Below are 12,183 nucleotides of genomic sequence, written 5' to 3' on the forward strand. Positions count from 1 at the left end.
AAAATTGTTTGTCTTATCGGCTTTGCTTTGCATGATTACGTCTAGTTTCTTTGGCTTGAAATAAGCGTTACGAATGCAGATAGAATAGTATTTCATCACGAATAAAAAAAAACCGTGAGAAAAGACAACCGCCGTGGTCAAAAGGCCACGGCTGTTGTCTTATATATCCGCAAGCTGTGCGATACGCGGACCGTGATCAAGAATAATCAAATTCAATAGTGTTCTTTCCGGTCTGAAACTAAAAAACCGCCTTAGAACTAGCCGATTTCGATCTGCTGGTTCCGAATTTGAATTGAAGAAATTTTTATATTATGGGTTTCCCGTATGAGCCAAGCTATCCACGTCGAATTCCTCGAACGGTCAACATTATCTTATTAAAATTTTGTCTCTAATCAACCCTGTGAGACAGAACATTATTACAGTCAAGGTAAAGCATCGTATATAGTGTTATCAAATATATGATTGATTTACGACTACTTTACGAAACAGTCTCTCATCATTCAAAAATTATTGGGTATTTTGTCTGTGACAAGTTGGCGAGAAAACTGTGTAAAATACCGATTTCTTGGTTTGTGCTGCTATAGTTTTATCAGCTGGTTGAAGCGTGACGGATTGTAGAAGCTGCTACCTTTCGTAGACCTTGATTATACAGTGTTCTAACATAAAGATTGAATTTTTATGGCGTTATGACCTCGGTGGTACACCTAGCCATTCAGACTATACCGCTTTTATCCAACAGCTTCTAGAAACGCTAAGAAGAAAAGATGTACAAACGGTTGTGAAAACAGACAGTTTGGATGACGCCCCCTAGTATCTTTTATTTTTAATAAGTGAAGCTGCCAAACTGGGCGACATATATTATTATGACAGGCAGATTGATTACAACGAAACGTAAGCGCCACTATAATGCGTCAAAATATGAGAGGCAGCTGTACCTTAATGAATCCTTTTTTATGTGGTTCATTCCCTTAGTCTCAGATCTAGCTTTTGCCAAACGTGCTTCATAATACACGGAGATCATGTGGTACGTGTATAAGGTAAATCAAGCTCGTAGAGTGAATGCGGGTCTGTCGTTTAGCTGTGAGGTACAGACTGAGGCATGTCCCAGCTGATCGCCGTCGATGCCAACCACCAGCTGATACGGTTTCGTTCGGAGCTGAAAAATTCTGTGGAGATACTGCTTGTTCCAGTTAACCGGGAAATGGCATTCAGCATTTACTAGTTTATTCAAAGTCCATAAGTTTCATATCTAATGTGGAAATGGGTCAGGGATCAAGTACGTATTGTCCGTTGTCGCAACCCAAATTAATAGCAAGGCCAAGTTGAAGATGTATATAGAAATAGGAGGAAACCGTGTTGTTACGCTCTCAATCGCAGCTTTTTCAGCTGAACGTGTGCTTAAAAGGCAAACCAAGTTTTCGAAGTTCTTCTTGTTACCTTAAAAATGGCTAGTTTGATTATATGCTGACTTGCCAGTCTAACTTTGGTGTATTTATTTTGGCAAAAAAATATGTATTGCATTGTCGCTTTCAGTATTCAAGGGGCATATAACAGATTGGAGAGAAAGCAAGTCTGAATGTAGTCTACACCATTTTATGACTTAATCGAGTGATCTCGTGCTTCGAAACTATTATTCATATTTAGCTTTATATTAACTGAAATACAGTATTTGTACTGATGTTTTTATATAATAATGAAATATATATATGAAAATATAATTGATAAGGCGCCGGCCCAATTGTTGGAGTAGTAGAATTGTAGCATCTTTGAAAGGAGCAATAGTCACATCAAAGTTTTACAAATGTTTGTACCATCTATGTGTTCCACCACTTATGTCTATAGCCCACAAACAATAAGAGAGATGTTATCTAAATCTTTATCACACTTTTTGATGTTAATACGTATTTTAATATTTTTCTTTATTCTAAAGCCCTCAAAATTACCAGAGATACGTAACGAATCAATATTGTCATAAAGTTTCGTCACTTTTGCTGAAAAAAAGGCAAGGTTCGGTATCGTGACGGAAAAAATCCGAGAGCTATGACGCGTTCCATTGGGAAGTTAAGCCGGACAGTGGTGGACGACACAAACTATAAATCATAAGGATGTTGCAGCGGTCAGAGCAACGGTGTAACGATTGCGACCATTAACAGAAGTGAAATCTATAAAGGGGGATAGAAGGTAGGCCATGAAAGAAATGCGACGGCAAGAAAGATGGAGCAGTCCTATGTGGCCTCTAGGGATTGTTGGCAAAAACTGGATCGGCTATTATTTGGCGAACCGAGCCGCGCGCAGATACGCAGACCTTAGAGCTTCCTGACAACGAGCAGATTCTCTCGAGGCTACTTTTTCCTATTTCTATGTAATTTAGTGCCGGAAACATCTTGCAGAGAAAACTCGGCTATATACCACTTGCAGATGATGGAATAGTAATAAATGTTAATGAGGTTGACACAGGGTGAAGTATTAATCAAAAGCCGTCTAGATGCAGGTGACTAATATCGAAATCTATGGAACGGCTTTCGTAGAGAATACGGGTGTCGTATGGTACGCGTTACGGAAATAGTTATAGTGGGAAGTGGAAAAAGTTACAGAATCTATAACGTATGCTTATCCCCAATGCCAATTTTCATTCGTATCCCATGTTACAACACCGAATAATTAAGGTCCAGTATAACTTATTGGCTAGAGAAGATCATAACTTCTTATCAGCAGATGAGTTCTAAGCACTGCTGAGTAGGCTACCCATGCGTAACATAAATAAGTATAGACATTGTAAAACGTTGTAGAACCAATTGGGTTCAACATTTGAGAATGGTGCCAACATGGACAATAGCCGCTCTCAGTTTTCGTAGCTCAGCAGTCCAATAATAAGCTGGTGAGCTGGTCCAATAATGCGTAACTACGCAGAACCATACAGGCGGCCAAGGGTAACGTAATTGAGATCTAGAAACGGTTGGCAAAAAGTAAGTCGTTTTAACCGGCGAGTTCTAGCTCGCTCTAAACAAGAAATCTGACGAGCAGGAGATGTTTGCGCGAACTCATTGCACCTTGCAGCAATGGAAGTATCCATCTACTTCTTAGAGCTAGATTCGAAGAACTTGGTGGAGTGTCCGACCTAAACCGCTAATGAAAGCCTGTGCAAGGTTTCCGTCGTCACAAAAATATCATTTACTCGTTCTGGATTTATCCATTGGTCTATATTCAATTTCGATATTGTATTTTTACCCTTACATCCTTCCTTTAATTCCTGAACATGGTAAAAGCGTTCTGGCTATAGTTCGCAACAGTATAAGATATAGTAAAATTCATGGAACAGCACAGTTATCACGAACCTTTATTTGGAAGGATTCTGAATAGCTGTTACTATTGCAAGCTGCTTGTTCGCTCAGCCAACGACCCATCATTTCTTTTCAGGTTCTTCATTACAATTGAACTAACACAAACAACCTGCTGGGACTATGCAATAACAGCCACATCATGCACAATTAAGCACAGAACTTATCCGTATAATATAATTAGTTGAATCGGCTTGTACTGACGATAGCCGTGGAGTCGTAGCTCACTTTGTTGAACATAGCATGGAGCTGGTAAATTATATTAAAGATTTCTTTTTGCAGTCACTTAACCACTTAGTGCATAACAAGACAGTAACGATGATAGAACAGTTTGTATTTATTATTTAATATGACTGTCGAAGACATAATGCCTTGGTCGTAGCAACAGCTAGTTTATCGGTATCGGACTGACGATCAGATTCAAAACCCGTCACGTGATCTGAACTTTTCTATCCGTCCATAAACGAGGCTATTTTCAAAGAGAAAAATAAAAAAGCAACCAGAGAGTTCCGAGAAAGCTAGCAGCTCTCCATTTTCTTAGCTGATAGCTTTGTGTGCGCCCACCAAGCAGCCAAGGCAAAGCGCAGAAAAGCTTTGTTAGATGCGGTTACCGGAGGCGAGCCATTCTGGCACAAAGCGAAGGTAATATAGATAGGCTTAAATCGGGCTGTAAACCTCAGCCAATCAATTTCCTCTCTTGCACGTAATTACACTGAACATGATTTCTGGCGACCTTTCGTGCTACTGCACGTTTTGTCGAAAGGCTCGTCTAGCTAAGAAGCTGTCAAATGATTCCATTATTTCGAAAACAATTACGTCATAACCAATAATAACAGCAAGCTAGTTTTAAGTATATCAAAGTTTTGTATAGCTGGCCGCCAGAGACCTGAACAGGCCTACTGCAAACAAAGCCACCTTGTTAAAAATCATACCTGATCGAAATAATTGGCTAAAAATAATACATTACGTAACACAACTGGACAATTCACGTCATTCTTTGTAGATGACAAAGATTCTACGTAAACGCAATATAACTGCTTGTGTGTTAGAAAATACGTAATTTAATTGAAATACTGAGGGTGTTACATATAGGATAAGCATGTGGCAATTTACTGATACGCTCTAGGTAAGTATTGACATCAAATAAAAGGAGCTCGTCCTAAAACTGGAAAGTAGTGGATGGCCGCCAACAAACCTTAATCATTTTTATTTTATTTCTAGCTTATATACACTTTTGTTAATAGCCAGTCAAATTCGCTCTACCGACTGGATGGTATAGTAAGCATACTATAGCAGATCTCGTCAGGGATAAACGCGTGTCTTGAGATGTTTAGGCGGATCTGAAAGAGGGAAGAAAATCCTGCTGTATCCTGTTATCATTATCGTGCAATACGTTTTCGTAACATGTGAAGTAGCAAAGTCATTGCACAGAGCATTGGGTTCAAAAGATGCTGTCTTCTGCCGAATAGTGACTCTGTGACGTTTCTTCACAACACAGATCTTATCGGGATAGGTCCGGACATGTTTCCCTATGCCAAGCAAAGATCCAAAGAGTTCACGTTTGTGCTGCGTGCACACTTGCGTGTAGGCCGCAATAGATATGATCTATCGAGTCCTTGAGGAGTTCCTTCAAGATCTATGTAACGCCTATATAGATGACTGCGATTCTCAAGAATATAATCCTCAAGCATTCTCTACATATGAAGACGTCTCTAGAGTTTCCCACATGCGATTTCACGACTCTAAATACATATTACGTCAACTTTTATTCCATACGTCCATTCATGTGCCTGTGTTTCCCTACAAGCTGACACTCTTCTTGGTATGTAAGGTGTATTGATAATTAGCCATAATATAGATTATGTTACTAGCCATATAGCGGTACTTACTCTATTTGTGTGATTTGTGTAACGTCAAACAACCCTTTCAACACAGCCTAGTTAGCGTACATACTCATCTTCGAAGAGATAACGAACGATTGTGAGGGTATTAAAACTTTTAGGGGCCTCGAATGTCGCTTTTTTACAGTTGGATCCGGCGAATGTAAAGTTTTGGTTGCCTAAGTAGTTGAACTCACTCTAGTGCAGTCGATTTTTCATAGCTGTCCCTTTTTCCAAGTTATACAGATTTAAATTAGGTATATATATATATATATATATTCCTAACGAAGAATAAATAGAACAACCTCAGTTTAATCTGTAATATCCTATAATAAATACGAAGAACTTTTAACTATATATATCTTTTTTGCAGTTTTTATTCAGACGACAAACATTCAGAGAAATGCATTCCCCGTTTGGGACGCGGGGCAATAGCTATGTGTACGCAAAAAACATACGACATACAGAAAACGACACGAAATATAACACTGCGGTGCATCATCGGTCGCACAGGATTCTGGCGCAAGCATCAACTGCGCCACGAAATCTGCGCGATTGTACTCCAGCCGTGTCTTCGACTTTATTTCTATGTTATTGAAAATCTCTTTCTACAAATATCGTATTTACATATCAACGACCCTATGTACAGGTAGAGCTGCTTGTTGTCATTTTGTCCGTCCTCTTACTTAGAGTACAAGCCATAAATATGAATCGAACCCAGCACGTCTTCCTCCATCACCTTTCCAATTCAGCCGTACCGCTTCGTTCGACACTTGAAAAGTGTCACGGTACCGTCCGTTACATCCCATTCATCGCAATTTGTTTATCTATTCACCGTAGTGTAAAAGAAAACGCGTCTTTCAACGTCGTTTAGTACAAGCCCTGACCTGCTGTTTGCATAAAAGAGACCACGGTGATTTTTTTGTCGATGAGAAGTAGGAATAACCACGATAAGCATCAGTGACTTGGCCAGAGACAAAATACCTTTCGGCAGAAACCGGACAGGCCTGTTTTGCTTGATCAATCAGCTCATGTTTGCTGTCAATCCGTTGAACTGTTATGATCTCTTAATGCCACCCGTGCCCATAATGATGTTCTTGCTGAACGTGTCCGTGGATTCCGTGCTCATGGATGTGCACCAGAGTCTTGTGATGGACGGGCGGCTGCGAATGGCCCACTCGAACGGTGTTTGCGCCGAGGATCATACCAAGGGGCGCAAGCTGTTGAAGGCCACCGGTGTCGTACGTTCAGATAGGACATATCAAGCGTTGGTTAAAACCATCGTAGGCGTTTCGGCGCAACGATCCACGAGTGATGCAGGGCAGGGACAGAGATATGAGGAGAAATAAAAACGAGATGGGTAAATGATTATTACAAGTCACGTGGAATGACGTTGTACATATCCTTCGATCAGTTAGCATAGAAATATGTGTATGTACATCTATAGCAGGTGTTCATGTTAGAAATAATATTTTCCTGATAAAATGTATATTTAATGGTAGCCAAGCGATAGTAAATTCATTTATTGACAGCCCATGGCCGGTAGTTGTCTATCTTGTACGCTTTTGTTCATCGCACGGACGGTTACTATTGCTTGACCGCAAATATAGCGAGAGCGTAATGCAATGAAGTGGAACGCGCAGAACCTGTGGCTCTTCTAAAGTCTAAAAATAGGTTGTAGGCTAAGCCTTTACAACAGGCCTGCTCATCGACAGCGATACAAAGTAATTCATCTTAGATCCACTGCGGAGCTGTGTTTAAGAATCACAGCATAAAAAGTTAAATTTTTATTAATTAATTATTATTAATTATAAATTGGAAATTTAAAAAAAATTAACACGAGTTTTCTCTAAGTAGCAATTGAAGGAATACTGTCTCAGTTTGAGAATCATAAGGTCCTATTGCTGTTTAGGTAAAGAATAGCCATCGGCCTTTCGTGTATTTTTATTTAAATGAAGGTAGTACAATCGAAGACGACATCGGTGCCAATACTGAGCTTTTGTTTCTAAGAAAAAACAGAATGCTACTGTTATCTACGTACATGGACTGCGTAACCGATTCCAGTAGCTCCAATGGCGGCGCCAAGCTTGAGCGCTCTGTCTCCGATGATGCCGGCTTGTGCCTCAGCCAGAATATAGGCTATCAATCCAAAGGCGAGTACGACCTGTGATTGTCGTAGTAGACACAAAGCATAAAGGTATTGCATTTATTTAAATATATATTTATTATTTTATATAAGTATTTATATAATATTTATATAAGCACATTTAAACTACATATAAATAAACCAGCGCTCGTTACCAATGAACACTTGTGTTTTCTTAGATCCTATCGACTACTTGCTTTTTATATATATTTATGCTGATTAACAACTTAAAAAGTCTATGCCAAAAAATAAGGGATTTAGTTGGGAAAACTGCTAAATTTTCAACTAATTGTTGTTTGTCTTATTCACTGCATTTGCGATCGTTGATTTTTAATTGTAGTACATGCATGATATTTTAAACGCAAGTCTCACTATTGTTACATCTGCTATGTCCTCATGTTGGCCTTCACCTAGTTCATTATCGCATTGCCCTGTGAAAGGTCCTACGTCCTCTACAATACTTTGCGTATTCCGATGCATTTCGTAGTCTATTCGCAGTGTCCGCAGCTGCCGCCTGAATTTTTCATTTTTGATCATGATTTTTACTGCTCGTTTACTAAATTTTTCTATAGTTGACATGTGATTATTCGCTTGGATGTGGACCGGGCATGAGTGTAATGTGTCGTATAGGCCAACAAAGGATAAGTAAAGATGGACGCTCAGTCCGGTTGCCGACGGCCAACTAACTACATGCACCAGAAATGAGTGGCCGATGGTGAATATTTCCTACGGGCCGCGCATGCCCTAAATCGACGACCCACGCAACGACAAAATAGAAATCAGGCAGGATAATCCGATCGTATCTTTCTCATGACAGACGTCACGTACTATGAAGCCAGATCAGAACGTTTTCAACCGCTCGCCTTCGACAGCGTTCTAATTGGCCATACCACAAGACACTAGGCCGTGTACTCCGCTTAAAAAGGTTTGCCCTTTCGGTAGCAGTTACTGCAGTACAAATATACCACCACGAAACATGTCAATTATTCCTAGAAAAGGTAAAAGTTTACATTTTTCACGATTGAACTGGGGAGCGCCAATTCGTTCGACATATAACGTGGCCATTTGCAGTAGTCTTCCTCCGATCGTTGCCCGACCGTGAACAAGCATCCATATCGTATACAACAATATGCTTATTCAACAAAGGCTGCACGAAGCCCCCCACAGCCAGACCATATTCTTAGCTCGGTTATCTCGTATCTCACTTAGCACAGAAGCTGCTATTGAGCTGTACAAATAAAACGGTGTGATCACCGCTGATAACTGTTGACGCCAGTGTTTATTTTCACTTAGTCTGGTATCATTAAGATTTTTGCATTGTAAAGTACTTGTGAAACGAAAAGGAATAATCGTGTGATCTGCTGGCTACTCACGACGTTATGGCCGTGGAAACATACAATTGGCTAGACGTGTTGTATCAAGCATGACAAGTACTGCCTGTCAGACCACCCCGTCAGGTCAGATCTCGCCTCTGACAATCCATGTATATATATATATGTAGTGCTACCTATGTAGTAACAACCAATGGCCGTCTCGTCGCCGCCGTTGATGCGTTCTACGGCTGAAATTCTGTTAGTACACGACATAACTGCTGTTTGTGCCGTCATTGCTCAAACCGTTATGTGTCAGAGTCTTGCGGTAATCTGCCGCGTGCATGTAGCGGCGGACCTTGCTCCACTCACCAACGGATTGCTGAGATAGACCAATAGACTTGTTAGACAAGAAGAACAGCGGCAGCTATCGCAGCATATGTTACAATCGGTCTAACTGTGACGACAGAAGGGGCCACGCTAAAGCTGTCGCGAACACTGTTTAATGATAACTGTAGCAGCGACGGCAAAGCAGTGGTCGCGTCGAAGGCGACGGTGGTAACGACTTCTTCACTTTCTTCGTTGGCTAGCTTACGAAAACTGACCGTCCCCGGGGGCAACAGGTGTCGATGAACGTACCGGAATTCACGACTACAGTTGTAAAGACGACGCCAACAAGTGTTGGGCAGTGAGCTATTGAGGCGTAAGGCTTTTCGGCCGACAACCGTTACGCAACGGCCATTCAAAAGACGTTAGCTTGCCTCTTTGCTGGCCTGTTTCTCACAAACGTGACGCTGAGCTGAGCCGCCATGCGCTGTGATGCTATTTCTTTAACGGCTACTTCACCCGATCGTTGCTGTTATCATGGTTGTTTTTAAAGGCTGGTGACGAGGACGACAATAAAAACGACTGGAATAATTTGTACAATACTTAGAAACGTGCTGGCTACGCTATAAGCAGAAGTGTGACGTCGGACGTGTTTTTGCTCATGCGCGTGACTGGGCGCTTAGTAATAGCTACGCTCGCGTTGCTGAATCTTCATGTAAGACGATGGTGGCGATTGAAGTTACTACCATCGTTCTGTACTTTATGGGAATGATAAGGGGTTTTCCGCGACACTACGATTATCACATTAACATTCAGAAAACGTTATGGTAATACTAATAATATCCGAGATAAATGGATGCATTTATTGCACAAACAGCGATAACTGTTCGAGGAAGAAAGCTAGCCAGCTGTTGAAAAAAGCTGTTGTGCTAGCCAGTGTCTTTTTATTATAGCAAAGAATACCAAGATGGTAACGAAAATACCGTCAATCAAATATGTAACACGGCCACATAAACACCGACAATATAAAATAACAAGTCATAACAAAAGTAGCAATAACAAACAAAGCCGGATAGAAAAATAAAGCGAGCCTTCGTACTGCTGCAATATTACAGTTGAACAGCCAGCGGTAATGGTATGGTATCAATCAGCGACTCTATTTTTGGTGTTTCCGTCAGTCGCTCCTGCGGAGTCTCCGTTTATGGAGGGGAAGAGGGGCCGTAGCGGGCAGCAAGGGTCAGTGTTACTACTATACGTAACGCATATACGTAATCAGCATGGCAATACGAATGCACGACTCTTTCAAGCTTCAAATGATGTCTTGGCATTGGCGAATGCTCCTTACGCGTTTCCGTATTCGTAAAAGACGTTCGCCAAAGACGAAGGACAACCTCTAGCGCATGAGCTAATCGGCACAAAGCGTCACAAAAATTAGTTGTAATTCATTTTAACAGTGGTAACCGAAGGGGCAAAAATGAAACTAATGTCGACTTAAGTTTCGCTTACTTATACCTAAAAAAGCGCAGGTACAATACGTGTTAGAACGGCATAGGCAATAGGCAAAAAGTGCTTAGGAGCACAGTGGCAAGACGAAGCTAGTAACCGCATTGATTGCGGAAAATCAACAGACTATAAGATCACTGAAGAATCAATCGTAGACGTAAATTGTTAAGTTTGCATGACCTAAGCCTATATCTAACAGGCTCGTATACCACTAAAAAGGTCGTACGATAGTTTATACGCATGTTGCTACTAAGTGTTAGATCTGTTGAGTTTTTCAATTCTTCTCATAATTCTATTGGGACACCCGAAAAAAAGTTTCAGATCTGAACTCATGAGCATATCTTGTGTGGTGGTACACAAGGTTCGTATCACAATCACCACAAAAGTATGGCTTTAATATTTTATTTAGGTCCACAACATGTTTGACTAATTTTGCGTTAAGCCACTGCACCTAGTTTAAGGTCAGCCACTGTAGATTTTGCAGAATTTACCGCCCTATAAATGGAGTCGTTTGAGCGTAGTCCATGCCTAATTGGCGTCGCTCTACATTCACTCCGTGCACTGACACTGCTCCGCTTAAACACTTTCCACCATTTACTCTCTTAACGTTATGGAGAACTCACCTTAGCAAGCATCGTGATGAAACTGAGTGGAGTATCTCCAAGTGGGCATCTATATGTGAACTGCTGTGATACGCTAATAGTTCATAATGACTTGTGCGACCCGCTTTATATGGACGCACCTCCTTTCCATTGGCGACTTCACCAAAATCATATGGCGAATCGAGCGGGCCTTTGGGCAGGGGAAACTCAATGGGGCTCACTTTGCCTCGTATGCCGTATTCTGCTATTCTGCGACCACCAACACGCACGCGCACACACACACACACAGATACATGAACCGACGCAAATACGTCATGGGTGTTTGTCTGGGCGGGGGTAGGAGTACCTCACCTAGCCGTAGCTCCAGCCAAATACCCAATAAAATGTCCGGCGACAATAACCCGCCAGCAGTTGCGTACCGTTAACTTGACCGTAGACGCGCATTCCGCCGGTGTAGGGCGACAAGGTCGTCTATCAACTTGTCATTATTAGTGGTCGGCAGTTAGGGACGTCAAAAGCGTGAATACAGAATGCGTTAAGGCCAGTAGACAGTGCTGAGCAGACATAAACATATTGTACACCATAGGATCAGTCGAACGAAGTGGACACATCGTCATAGTTAAGCCACACCCCGTTCAAATTGTCCCATTCCATGAATAAGACAAAAATTACGCGGGCACAGGTCCTTTTCATTCCGACCCCGAAAGGCAGAAGCAGAAAAGATGCGACGTCCCTTTGGCCAGTAAATACAATTGTTATCATAATTCAGTTAGTTATGAAGTAGAAATGCATTATTTTTACATATGGGGGAAGACGGGAGGGCAGTATTCCAGTTGACATGACGATAGTGACGTTGTAACAAGATGCATTACCCACTATGATATCTATATTATCATGGAACAAAACACTGGCTATAGACTAGAAACTAGATGTCGACATTGTGCGTGTCTCCGGCGACATATATGTTCGCGTAGATAATACCGTATTGGGATTATCTTTGTAGCTCCGTTTGTAGTATGCAATCGATGCGAGGTCCAGTGCATGAACCAATGATAACCCCACCGAATGTCATCAAAC

The 12,183-nt window shown here is 41.3% G+C and overlaps 1 long non-coding RNA gene across 1 annotated transcript; it reads right to left on the reverse strand.

Annotated features, from left to right (window-relative positions):
* Positions 1 to 5,564: 5,564 nt before the first annotated feature.
* On the reverse strand, positions 5,565 to 11,237 carry LOC147758940 (uncharacterized). Its single transcript, XR_015323852.1, has 3 exons — positions 11,128 to 11,237; positions 7,260 to 7,382; positions 5,565 to 6,438 (listed from the first exon to the last, which is right to left on the reverse strand). It is a non-coding gene; the product is annotated as an uncharacterized LOC147758940 (long non-coding RNA).
* Positions 11,238 to 12,183: the final 946 nt, after the last annotated feature.

Source organism: Varroa destructor, unplaced genomic scaffold, assembly GCF_002443255.2.
Source record: "Varroa destructor unplaced genomic scaffold, Vdes_3.0 BEIS01000001.1, whole genome shotgun sequence".
In the NCBI taxonomy this organism is placed as follows: Eukaryota; Metazoa; Arthropoda; class Arachnida; order Mesostigmata; family Varroidae; genus Varroa; species Varroa destructor.